The sequence below is a fragment of the Callorhinchus milii genome, unplaced genomic scaffold (genome assembly GCF_018977255.1).
Source record: "Callorhinchus milii isolate IMCB2004 unplaced genomic scaffold, IMCB_Cmil_1.0 Scaffold10, whole genome shotgun sequence".
NCBI classification, from domain to species: Eukaryota; Metazoa; Chordata; class Chondrichthyes; order Chimaeriformes; family Callorhinchidae; genus Callorhinchus; species Callorhinchus milii.
The window spans coordinates 11627489-11641669 of record NW_024704751.1 but is presented as its reverse complement, the minus strand read 5'-3'; the positions used below and the strand labels follow the sequence as shown (position 1 = coordinate 11641669).

Below are 14181 nucleotides of genomic sequence, written 5' to 3'. Positions count from 1 at the left end.
ATGCACAGTCAATCCACTTTAGAGTATATTCTGTGAAGCGCTTTGAGATGCCTCAACGACGTGATGAGGCGCTGTATGAAATTCAAGAATTATTATCAATTATTATGATACATGCCAGGAGTATTTTGTCGTGTTGAGAAAAAAAAAGGAGTTCGATCCAACAAAATCATCGTCTTTTTAAACGTTCTCTTAACAGTAAAACCTCATCGAGAATTCCCATTGAGTTGCAGTCAGTAAAGGGTGAGTGAGTGAAGGTGAGCTCTCTGTTAGTGGAATGTTTGCTCTGGCACCTTGACGCTCTCTATACATTCGAACGGAAACAGCGCTAGGTTTATTGAAGATTTTATTGAAGACTTTAGAGAGATGTAGCAGCTAAATTGAAGGGCCAATTCTTTGGCAGAGCCATGACATAATTAACACATGTCAGTGGTTCATACAAAAACAGACATAGTTAATACTCTAACAAGCCCTCTCTAGGCTTTCCCCCAAAAAAATGAAGCAATGGACTGAATAGATTTCACTGAACCTGCTTTTCACATCAAGTGGATTCAGCACTATGGAAAGATGTCAAACACCAGATCCTCCCACCACCTAATAAAACCCTGTTGTCAGAAATAGGTGAACATGAATGATTCCGAGACGAATGGACCCAAGTGACTTACATGCTTAACAGCAACTTTCAACTACAGGGAATATTTTCTTGTCCCTCCCTCCCTCCCTCCCTCACTCACTCAATGATGGCTCTGTATGTACATGACCTCAGACCGTGTGCAAGAGGCTAAGTTGCCCTGAAATCATTTTTCGCTTTGAAAAGTGTGACTTACTTCAACAAGAACCAGCGCTTTTGAATACCACCTAAACGTTTATTAGCTAAAATTAAAGCCAGTGGTAAACAGAGGCTCGTGTGTGTGTGTGGAGTAAGGAAACTCGCCTAACGTTTCATTTTCGCCCAGGAATTGAACTCAGGTCCTCTCGTTTGCAAAGGCGACTGCTCTAACCACTGAGCTACAGGACTCCTGAAATCTTGGGACACCCGACCGGGGCTGATCCGTACACACCTACAGTCAGTGACTGCAGTGCACTCAGCTCCTGTAATAACAAATTGGATCATTCAAATTAAACCGCACTCAGACCACTATTTGAGGAGTGTTCCACAAGGGGTCCTGTTGTGCCCGACTGGGTTCCCGTCAACTGGGGCAACTCCAGTTAGTTACACGACATGAACAAAAGTAAAAAGGCCTTTTTTTTTCTCTCAGTCAGTGTGGAGTTTAGAGTTTAATGAGTCCCTCTCCAGTGAATACACAAAGCTGTGGCTACTATTGGCCCGGCTGAATGTCTTTGGTTACATGAATCGCACAGACTGGTTTACGGTCAGTCTGTTGGCTGGTTTTTAGAAAAAAAACATTTGCATTCCACACTCACTGCTTGACATGAAAGTTTTTCACTCTGCACCCAGGCTTTATCACACCTGGCGCATTTTAAGAGTCGATGGGAAAGGGAGTCTGGAACAGCAGTGTGTTTGTTTTTGGCCCTTATTTGCTTACATTTTTATATAAAACATAAAACAAACATATAAAGTTTCCTTACTCCACACGCTTCTGTTTACCTAGCAGTAACCAGAACCCAGATGTTAGTCGATAACCTGGTTATCATTTCTTTGAGACTTCTCAAAGCACTTCACAGAATACACTGTAAAGTGTAGCGACTGTGAATTTTGTGTCTCACAAACACAAAACAGTCGTGGATTCAGTGACCAAACTATAATTTTTAAAAAAAAAGGAATCTCAGTTTGTTTCAATTGGCCGCAGAAACCTCAATTATAGCTGTTAAAGGGTCAATAAATGCTGTTTCGTTGCTGCAAACTCCACAAGCCCATCACCCCAGTCCTTGCCAGGCTCCAACTCTCTCCAGAACATTGAGCATATCTAACCATACGCATTGAAGAAGATGAATATTATCAAGCATATCCCTAAAGAACTTTGAGTACTTACTTGTGTCTGTAAAGCACAATTATACACAGATCATTGATGCTCAGGGACAAAATAACCTGAGTGGAAGGATTGTGTTTCTACCCCTACATTAGCACATTGTCCAGAGCTAGCTGTATCTGGGCAATCAGCCGAGCAGTAATAAGACTAGACTTTCACACAAGCCATAACAAACCACACTTCTGAGCGGTCAAGGGAATAAACCACAAAAGAGCTGAAAGCAAAATTACTTGAGTGCATAGTGCTAAAATATTTATAATAATAATAATAATCCTTGCATTTGACATAGTGCCTCATCGCGTCTTCGAGATTCCTTGTGACAAAGCACTGTCGACAATACAGACAAAGTGATGTAAAATGCCCAGACTTCTATAAAATGCCACATTTGCAGAGACAATACGGCCAGCACAGAAACAAATGTGAGCTGATATGAGCCAGCCCATATGCTATCCATCTTATATGGAGGCCGGGTGGGCCTTTTAAGTGGACCACTTTGTAGATACTGTGCAGCTCCCTATATAATATATATATACTTACAGTAGCCAGACTGCAGATATCCCTGTTTAACTATTAGATCTGCCACATAAAACAGTCCATAAAGCCTTCTCCTGGGAACAGAACAAACCCTTTGGCCTCAACACCTGCTGCTGGTCGGTGAAGTGCAGGTGTTGGAATAACGTGCTCTGAAAATCCACAGCCGTCAGGAAAGTAAATACAGTCTGCCAGGGAATAGGAGCAACTCAGGCTACAGGCCATTCGATGAGGAAAGTCTGGTTGGAAATGCTCGAGTTCTGCAATTTCTTCCCCATGCTTAATTTGACTCGGTTCAGTCTTGGCTTTATAGTGTATCCTGTGAAGGGTGTTGAGACGTCTTGAAGACGTGATAGGGCAATATATCAAATGCATGGATTATTATATGTATATATATGTACACACACACACACACGATATAGGGCCTTATCATGTCTTCAAGACCTCTCAACGCGCTTCACAGGATAGACTGTAAAGTGAATTGACTGTATACTTTGTGGGCGAAATGCGGTAGTCAATTGCGCACAGCATATATATATGTGTATATAAATATCACACATACACACATATGTATTATATAAAAAGAAAGTGTGACATCACGTTAAGATGCTGTGAATTGCTGAGTTGAATTAAAGGAAAGGAACGCAGGGCAGAAACCCTTGCCACAAACCGACAGTCTCCTTCCAATTGAGGTAATCCACCGTTGGGCAGAAGGGCGATAGCATCCATGCCATCAGCAGCCGGCCTCACTAACCCCAGTCAAAACACAAACACCCAAACATGCAGCACATTTGCTCCGCACACTTGTCTGAGGTTTTCTTTTGGGAGTTTGTGTGCAAGGGCTAAAAATCCTCTTGTTTTTTCGTGGAAGTTGATCCAAAGAGACAAGGGATAACGTTACCTTGTGTCCCAGGGGCAGTGCTGGAACCTACTGAGGATTACATGAAGTTATACATGAAGAGAAAACCAATTCTATATATGACACACACACACACTCTCTCTCCACGGATTTGTAACTATTTACAATTGGCGTTTTAAGTCGGGAAGAGAGGACTGTGAGGGAGAGAGGGAGGTTGCTTTGTATGGTGAGAGATGTTCACAGATGCTCTACAAAGCTCCTTCCTACGAGTGCGTGTTCATCGTGATTTTATGGGTGTCACGGTTAATAAATGACCATGTTGTGTAGTGTCTTGGAACCAAAGGCAGGTCGCAGGCTTTCCCTGCGTGCTGAAATAACCTTGTTTGTGTAACCCCATTGGCCTCATGGCTCTCACCACGGACAGACACAAATAATGCTTACATCCCCCGCAAGTGATTTTTTTTTTTATTCTCCGACCATGAACAGAACTAGTTCTTTTTCTGTGATGGTATTATTTTCGATAATTATATACTTTTCTGTGATTAGATATCTTTTTTTGTTTCGCCCGCAAAATACACGGTCGATTCACTTTACAGTGTGTTCTGTGAAGCACTTTGGGACGTCTTCACGACGTGAAAAGCACTATATCAAATGCAAGGATTATTATTATTATTATCCTGCGAAGCGCTTTGAGACATCTCAACGCCATGATGAGGCCCTGTAACAAATGCAAGGACTATTATTATTATTAACTACAAGATAAAGTAGCTCTGAAATGATGGATGATCTTCCAATCGAGTCCAAATTCCGTGAAACACATGGACATGTTGCTGATGGCTTCAGGTCCCATTGTTTGCTGAGGGAAATGGACCATTGGGTGGTGTGGTCATTTCCCTGCTTGCACGCCCAGCTTGATAATATTCATCTAATTTCACTCCTCAAAGCGAGAACGTTGCATTACTAAACTTTCTGCCAAAAAAAACATGCTGTGACTGTGAGCCTCGTTTGCTTATTATTCCAGACATGTCACAGTCTCCTTTTCTAGGTAACACTTCAGCCGGGAACAAGAAATCTGAGGATTGTAGCTGTTTGCAGCTGCGGTCAATAAATACGCTTCCATTGTACAGGAACTTTCAATACGGGGATGTTGAGTGAAAACGATCCCGAAAAGTTCGCCCGTATTCACGTTACAGTCAAAATAAATAAATAACATTCCTTGCCTTTCGTCGCTTTTGGTGTCAGCGGGTCTCGACTTCAAAGCGCTTCACGGGATTTAACTGTAAAGTGTAGTGACTGTGCATTTTGTAGCCAAACGTAGCAGTCAGTTTGCACAAAGCGACGTCCCACAAACTGCCATGAAGCAAATGATCAAATTTCACCTGAGACAGAACCACCTTATGGCAACTTTAACATCCACCTGAACAAGCAGTCAGGACCTTGGTTTAACACCTCATCTAAAGGACGGCACCTCAAATAATTCAGAGGTCCCCCACCCCCCAATACTGTATTGATACGTTAGTCTATACCAGGGAGCCTTTGGCTGCTGAGGGCCGGACGCCCTATTTGAGACGCTTCCTCCACCCTCAAAGACAATATTTTTGTGTTGCGTTTGCCAACAAAATACGCAGTGAAAGGCGCTTGATCATAAGCAAATATTAATATTAATATTATTTATTATTATTATTATTATTCGTGGCTGCTGTTTGGAAACATTGGACGACAAAACCTTATTCTGTAAAATTAAGCTCCCTTACTGGACTGATGGGGTTAATTTAAAAAATCCCTCTCTGAGCTGCCTGTGCAGAATTTATATCAGTTATGTCATAATGCTGAATAAAATGTCTCTTCCTTTGTCTCAAACAAAATTACCCCCAACACAAACAAGTCTTCTTTTCATTAATGTGATAGATTTCCGTACCCACATGCCAAGGTATGTTTTTAACAGTATAAAGAAAACAACAACTTAACTGCAGAAGTCTTAAAACAGACTTTTATTTGCAGTCGACTCCATGTGCTTGTGTTTAATCCACATAATTCGTAGGTTATTGAAGTTTCCATGTTATTGTTGCTATAAACACTTGGAAGGGACTGAGGACAGAGGGAAATCTTTGCATTGCATTGACTCCAGGCTTCTTGCCAGTCTGCCTCCAGTTCATGGGCGGTTGCATAAGAACGAATTAAGTCTGCTAGATAAGCGAGATATAATTCCAATTGCACCCTGAGCCATGCACTACCGCCCAGCCAAGAGCCAACACGCACACGCAACCTGAATAGCGCAGTGGTTAGAGCACTCGCCTCGCAAGCCAGAGGACCTGGGTTTGATTCCCGTGTAGGACAAAACCTTAAGGGCAAGTTTCCTTACTCCACACACACGCCTCTGTTTACCCAGCAGTAAGTAGGAACCCTCTTGTTAGTCGATTGACAGATCGCTTTTCCGGGGGCGATAATCCCTTCAATAAATAAAATTATTCAATTCATGCCTGTAACAGGACCATCACAGGGATGAATTGGAAGCAATAACAGCTGCTTAATATGTTACACATTTCATTTAGCGCTGTTGACAACCCTCGCAGCTATCAAAGGTCCTTGTCTAAACCTTGGTTCCGAGCTGAAATCCTATGTAAGGTGGAAAAAAAAGAGACTACGTTACACACTTCAGCTCCAGACACTGGACCCCGGTTGATAAACATCCAAAGCACTGAATTACCTCCAACACAATCTCGGTTTCCCATTCCTGGAGAGAGAGCTTCCACCTCGCAATCCAGACAGGAAATATTGGACCAGTCTGAAACAATCGATCTTATTCAGATTTATTATTTTAAGAGCGGCTTTAACCCACCGACAATGTATCTCGTAACCCAGTCCTGACCTGACAGGAAAGGCCTGTTGATCCAAGCGCATGTACGTAATCAAAATCTTACAGTACAGTGTTTTCCGGAGGCAAAAGAAAACTATATGTTTAAACACCACCAATCCTCAGAGAAAACTTAATCTCACTTGTCTGAAATGGGAATTAACACGTCTCAGAGATTGACAGCCGTCTTCTGATGCATTGCACCACCTCAAATAATAATAATAATACTTATATTCGATATAGCGCCTTATCACGTCATCGAGACTTCTCAAAGCTCTTCACAGAATGTGGTGTAAAGTGTAGATACCCTCACACAACAGAACCACAGCACAACTAGTTACCAGGAGAGGGAAACTCTCAGCTCATTTTCCTCTCTAATCTGAGACACTGAGGCCAATTGTTGTGTATCTAGAGGCACCCAACTGGGGTTACAACAACAACAACAACTTGCCTTTAAACAGCTCCTTTCACGTGGGATAGCGTCCCGGAGCACTTGACAGTGGCGGAGTCTGATCTTGAGCCAGGGGGAGAGGGAGGGATTGGGGGGAGGTGACTGCAAGCACGATCAAAAAGGAAAGTCTTTAGGCGGGATTTTAAAGTAGGGAGGGAGGGATTGAGGGAGAGAGTTCCAGAGTTTCAGGATGTAGTGGCTGAAGGCACGGCCACCGATGGTGGAGCGGAGGGGACGAGGGATTAGTTAACACAGAACAGAACTGCCCTGGTCTGTAAAATCTCAGCTGCTCGCTGCACACGGAGCTGCTTTTGCCATCAGCCCTGGTTCACTGCTGTATTTGTTATTCCACTACTTAATACTTAAATGAGAAAATTCTGCCAATTAGATACTCTTCTCTGTGTTTTTAAAGGATGGATGTGGAAATCTGAGCAGATCCAAAGCAGGTTGAGATAGAAAATCCTGTTTTGTCTTCATTTAAATCAACCTCAGTTTAGAGGTGTCTATATATATTTTTACCAAACAAATTGGTAGCATATGTGAACTCAAAGAGACGAAAACTTTCTGTGGCTTGTGTAATGGTTAGAGGGGATGTGCCTGGTAACAGGGAGAGTTTGGAGTAATGTTCTGAGTTCCTGGGAATAATAGTAATAATAATAATCCTTGCATTTGATACAACATCGTATCACATCTTCAACACATCTCAAAGTGCTTCACCAGATATACTGTAAAGTGTAGTGACTGTATATTTTGTCGTTGAAACGTGGCAGCCAATTGCGTACAGCAGTGTCCCCACAAACAGCCGTGGATTGAGTGATCACATTATCATTATTATCATTATTTATTATTTTTAATAAATATGTCCACAGCAATAAAACTTGCACGTCTCCAGGCCTGGAGTAAAGTGAACTTTCATTCGAGCTCCCGCACACTACTGAATATGAAATAAAAACTTAAATGAAAACATTCTTTGCACGATGGTGTTTTTGCCAGTTTAAAACAGGATAAATGTGTTTTCAGTGGTTGTGAATGGGCCAAGTCTGTGAAACTGAAAACTGCCGTCTCTCTCTCTCTCTCTTTCTCTCTTGTTTTTGTACCAGAGAAAGAAAGTTTGGATCCATCTTTGAATTTTTGGACAAGTGGCTCATCTTTTCACTGGGAGATAAACAATGCTTTTCAACACCGCACCAAACAGTTGATTTATATTACATTTCCAAGACGTTTAATAAACTTGGATTCTTTAAACCTTTCGCTGGAAGCTGGCAACGGTTGAAGCTGATCAAAGCAGCAAAGAGGAAATCTGGACAACAGCTAATAGCAATTTGTTCTGCTTCTTAAATTCGTTGCAAACCGAGATATATTTACCGTCTCCAGAGTTGTTGTTAAGTCGTATCCGGATGCCGTTGGACGAAACAGTGGGACATTGGTGACGCAGTGTGTTCAGACCAGACTGAGTATTTACAGCGTAAAACTATGTAAAATGAATTCTTCTTCTTTTGGAAGCAGAAATTGACCCTCTTGCAAGAGAGAGACCCTAATGTGGAGGAGCCACACCTGTGATAGGTAAGTCCACACTCACTCCAACAACAACAGCGACTCTCATTTATATAGCGCCCTTCTCTCCAAGGCTCTGTTCGCAGTGGACAGGTCAGTTGGTCTCGTCAGATTTATAAACTTGAAGGTTTGTTATCTGGGTGGAATTTGCATGTTAAAAGCACAAAGAATTCCTTCTCATTACAATTACATCACGCTTTGGGGACATCCTCCTGATGCGAAAGGCGCCGTATAAACCCAATGTGTTGTTATCGTAAACACACCATCTGATCGACATTTAAAGGGTTAATTGGTCTTATCTCTCACTGGGTAAGAGTTTGTTTGTTACCTGATGGCTTTGAGATAAACCGGAATGAGAACCACAGCAGGAAACCAAACAGAAGTCTTGGCACCGAGACAGAAATTAAACGTCATCACGATGTAATTTGGTTAAAACCTGAAAAGGCATGTACTTGCCAGTACATAAAAGGGTTAACTTATTTATTCTCTCGCAGGGTAAAGCTCTTTGTTACCTACTGGTTTTGAAATAAACCTGAATGAACGCTCACCGAAAGCTCAGGTAATGCAATTTTACTGCCATCCTTTGGATGGGATGTTAAACTGAGGTCCCGTCTGCCTGTTCAGGTGGACGTTAAAGATCTCGCGGTGCTATTCGAAAAGGGAAGGGAGTTTTCTCTCTCTCTCTCTCCCCCCCCCCGGTGTCCTGACCAATAATCGGCCAGTTAAATAGTCTGTGGGACACTGCTGTGCGCAAATTGGTTCCCTGGTTCAGCTACAAATATACAGTCACTCCACTTCACAGTAATTACTTCAACATTTGGACAAAGTGTTAAGGCTGTACATCAAATGCGACAATTATTATGATTTGGTATTAGTTCTACACAACATTCAAATTAATGAAAGTTTTAATGGTTTTTCCGTATAAAATGTACATGGATTAAAACGCTGCTTGGATTTGCATAAAATCAGATTCCGGCCACAGCCAAACTCAGATTAAATGTTTGAATTTGGAAAATAACCCTTGCACTTCAACAGAATGCATTTCAACAGAAAAAAACACTCACTTCCCTGAAGGAATGTTTTGGCAGTTTGACATATGTTCCTCGAGGTGACATATACGAGTTATAATAAATAAATCCAGCAGCAACACAAGTAGCAAACCTCCAGTCCCTAGTCCCTAAAATACACAGTATTCCTGCACACACGATATCAAAGGCACCAGCTTTAAACAGTCGCAAACTTGATTTCGCCCACAAAATACACAGTCATTACACTTTACAGTATATTCTGTGAAGTGCTTTGAGACGTCTCGAAAATGTGATAAGGCGCTATAACAAATGCAAGGATTATCATTGTTATTAATTAGTTCTGAACAGTGGTGTCGGTGCAGTAGGTATAGTACTGATAGGTCAATAGTTGCCAAAAATAATACATTGAATTAGGCAATTTTCATTCCTCAAATAAATAAAAATTTGTGCCAGTGAGGAGTTAAGGCACCACCTGGTTTTAATAGGCATTTCTCCTGCTTTCCACATGGCATCTCTCTGAATGTATTGAAAGCAGACTTCAAACTGGCATCTTAAATACTCTAGTTATGGTCAACTCAGGGGCCGAACAGAGTATGTCCAGTGGGATGTTTCATCATTCTAATAAAATGATATTTTTCAATAAATATACAACCATATCAAAAACATACACTTCTATACTCGGGTTTGTCAATACTTTAGAAACACACACACCCTACGAACGATATTAAAAACACAGTCAAATAATTCGAACTGAGTTGGTGAATTCCATTCAGAATTAAAGGATCCCATGACTGTGTAAAAAAAGAGCAGAGGTTTTCTTAGCTTAAGGCATGTGATAGATCTACACACACACACACACACGCACGCACATACGCACTCTTAAGTGAAGAAAGGGAAATTAATGTTTCTTACCTTTGCCAGTTTGACCGGGGATTCAGTTTTAAAAGAAAAATTGCTTCGTGCAGTTCTTGGTGTGTTGGTAGAATTTCTCTTAGTTGCTCTGCTGAATGGGTTTCTATCGGTAGCTTACTCCAACATAGTTTGGAACTTGAAGAGTACAGCACAGAGAGAGAGAGAGAGAGAGAGGGAGGGAAGGAGAGAGTCAGTTTGAGAGGATGGCTGAGAGGGTGTGTGTGTGTGTGAGAGAGTGTGTGAGAGAGAGTGGGCTATTTCACAAGCTGTTTAATGGGCGAGACTCAGATCAGCTTTGGGTTTTTTTTGAGCTTGTTCCAACTGAGAATTGTTGCTCGGGTTCTAAGACACAAAAGGACCATGTTTGTGAAATTGGGGGAAGGGGGAAAGAATTTTGAGGATTTTTTTTAAGCCCTTTTCAGTGTGAATTTCACAGACTGTATTTGACAGGAATGTACTCAATTTACAGATTGACGTGAATGGGTATCCAGCAAAAGTTTTTTTTATTAATTTAATTTTACAATGCAAAGACCCTTCTCTGTCAAACAAACTGCGCTTCCCGGTTATTTATTATTCAGTGAAACAATTGAGAATTAATTGTCAATCCTCGTCAGAACTAAAAACTTGACTTACATCCGTATATACTGAGACATTATTGTTGGCCACATGACAAGTTATGGGAGCTACATTTCTGACGGTCGTTTAGGAGATGTTTGTTTAAATGAAATCAAACCAGACTCTTTTCATGGTAAGGTCTGGCTATCATCATGAATCTCTTGCATGAACTGGAAACAGATGATTCTTAATCTAGGACAGTCCCATGTCCGCTCGCGCGTGTAAACCTGCACAGCATTCAATACCTCACTACAGGCATTTCCAACACTACACCCAGCCTGACGTTAAGTGATGGATCTCCATCCAGGTTCCCACCAGTGGCAAGATCTCACCTCACAGCTTGAGCCCTGACTGTCCAGCGCCTTGGGACGTCCTCCCAACATGAAAGGCGCTCTATAAATGTAACTTTGTTGTCGTTGTTGATCTTTGAGCAGTTTGGGCTTTGCCGGACCTCAAATGTGTAGATTCCAGATTGGAATCTGACTTCCAAGCGCTTGGTGAGACTCCCATCCATGTGCCCAGGCGCTACATCAAATGTAAGGATTATTATTATTATAAATCCAGATTTACCACTATCCATTGATCCTCTAGTTTAGTGCCTACGGCTATCTCTGTCAGCCATCAGAGACTGTTCCTTGGGACGTCCTCCCGACTTGAAAGGCGCTAAACAAAAGTCATTTTGTCGTTGTTCCACTGAAGCACTTTGGTTATGTCCAGAGATGCAATGAATCCTCATACAGTGTTCTGCAGATCCACTTGACCTTCTGCACCTGGTGGTGACTGTCTTAACATCGTGGAGTCCTGTAGCTCAGTGGTTAACGAGCTCGCCTCACAAGCGAGAGGCCCTGGGTTCAATTCCCGGCCAGGCGAAACCTGAGGCAAGTTTTCTTACGATTGTTCATCAAGTGGTGGATTGCTTTTCCAGGGATAATAATCCCCTCAAAAAATAATAATAATAATTAGGTCACTCAATCTACGCTGCTGTGCGCAATTGGCTGTCACATTTCGCCCACAAAATACAAAGTCAATTCACTTTACAACATATTCTGTGAAGGTCTTTGAGACGTCTCGAAGACGTGCTTTAAAGTCTCAAAGCTCTTCGGAGAAGATACTGTAAAGTGGATCGACTGTGTATTTTGTGGGCGAAATGAATGCAAATGCAAAGATTATTATCATGTCTTTCCATTGGGATTTCCAAAAAGAACTGATTGTGACTGTTAGTAATTAATCTTTCTGGATCATCTCAGAGCCCACATATTTCCACACAGAACACAGGTCTATTTCATGTTTTCATCAAAGCCCAAGGATAGGAACTTGGACAACATTCCCGCAAGAGGGAACAGATCTGCCACACAGTCAAGTGGAACCTTTTAGTAATCAGTCTCATTTGCCAGCTAAAGGGAAGTGCGACTATGTTAAGAAGTGGCTGATTGAACATTACTCACTTGAGGAAGTGGAAAGAACAGCAAGTTCCAGGTGGAGCTAAGACCATCGGGCCTGTTGCTTTGTGATGCTGTCTGAAGCTGCCTTGGAACTCGCTGCCCTGAAGAGTTGGTTGAATCAGATCATGCAGATGCATTCAAGAGGAAGCTAACCTTCACCTGAGGGAGAGAGGAACAGAAAGGTGTGGAAGGGGGTAAGCACAACTCATCAGGGCTGCTGAGGCCAATTGTCCCACTAAAGCACTGTCTCGGTTGCGATTCAATAACCGATGCCCTCATCGTCCATAGGATACAACTGGTCACTCTGATTAAAGGAAACCACTCTTCCTCTATCTCCTCCCTTCCTTTCCCCATCTTCAGGTCGTACCTGAAGACCTTCCTCTTTAACTGTGCTTCCGGTCACCTCTCCCCCTCCCCTCCCCGTGGCTTGGCTTCGTGCTCCGCCACTGTCAAAGCGCTCTGGGACACTACCCTGCGTGAGGGGCGCTGTGTAAATGCAAGTTATTGGTAAAGTTATTGGTAAATAACTCTAAGACACGATAAAGCGCTATATCAAACACAAGGTTGTTTATTATAATTATAAGTTGTTGATCAGTTTAAGTTGTTCTTCAACGCCAGCAAAAGAAACGTCGTGACTTTATCTGGGGGAAAAAATACCGTCACCCACAAAAGAGTTAAACTGCAAGAAGCAGAAATCTGAAGGGTTTTTGTATTTATTCGACGGGGCGTGGGCTGTTATCTGTTTGGCTGTAGTCCAGAGTGTCCGTCTATGTTTGCTACCAGAACCCATCCATATAGCTGTCCCCTCTCTCTCTCTCTCTCCCGAAGCTCGAGAAGTTTGCTATGAGACTGACCACAGCTATAAGGTGACCACAGCGGATTTCCTGACGTTCTCTGCCAAGTTGTTGTTTTCTTAGACGTTTGAATCAATGTTATTTTTGGAGCGGCCACAAGTCATGTGGATGTTTTATTGTATGGACTGAGAGGCCGTCACGAAATTCGACTCAAATAAACCAGGGAACTTTAACGCACACAGGCTGACTGATGTCTGTGTGACTGGGCGGAGAGAGAGAGAAAGAGAGAGACAGGTCGATACATCTATAATCAATACACTAACCAGATCGGATTAAAGGGAATAGTCAGTCTGCAGTTAACAAGAATTTCCCAGGTTAAAGGCTGGTGCGAAATTTCTCTGGGCGTAATTTCTCGTGATTGAAGATTTTTCGAAAACCGATTAGTGTTTTATCGCTTTGTTTTAATTATTGAAATGATAAAAAGAGGCGAGTTTAGTAGCTCGCTGTACACCACTTCATCCAAATGACCCTTTGCTGCTAAAGTGGAACAAAATGCCCTGTTTCCTCCCCCCACCCACCTCCTAGCCTTACATTTTAGCAGGATATTTGCAAGTGAACGCCTAACATTCCTCATCTATTTCATAATATGAATAATGAACACTTGAATGAGATACGAGACACTGGTGCCCGAGTAGAAAGTGGTGGTGGTGATGGGGGGGGGGGGGGGGGAAGAATCAAATGCTTTTGTTCAGAAGAAGAAGTTTAGGGAGAAAACTTTGCAGAGACATTTGGCGGCACAATCACAGTTACTCGGTTCAGCCCATTCGTAATGCGGAAGAATTATGCTATCCCACCAGAACTATTCTGCGCTAACCTCTCAGCACAGGACAGCCCAGGACTCCTGGCCCTGTCTGACTGACACCGACCAAATTCAGATCAGATCAGGTTTCTGCCCCAGATTTTGAGGTTATCCCCAAAACAATAGGGGCTACTGTACATCTTGGGGGATTCGCTTCAGCGGGATTTCACACTGGCAGCTCAGTACTCAGAGGCTGAGCGATCCGCTGATTAACCCATCATCGCGTTATTGCCTCTGTCAAGGTCAGCGCTGAAGAGAGACATCGCCAATTAACCCTTCGACCGCTGGTATCTG

The 14181-nt window shown here is 42.5% G+C and overlaps 1 protein-coding gene across 1 annotated transcript in view; it reads right to left on the bottom strand.

The window, feature by feature from the left end:
• Positions 1-10363, bottom strand: part of col8a2 (collagen, type VIII, alpha 2) — a 34750-nt gene extending 24387 nt beyond the window's left edge. Inside the window, exon 1 of the mRNA XM_007904253.2 lies at positions 10178-10363. The gene's annotated coding sequence lies outside the window, so the exon portion shown is untranslated. The remainder of the gene's footprint in view (positions 1-10177) is intronic.
• Positions 10364-14181: the final 3818 nt, after the last annotated feature.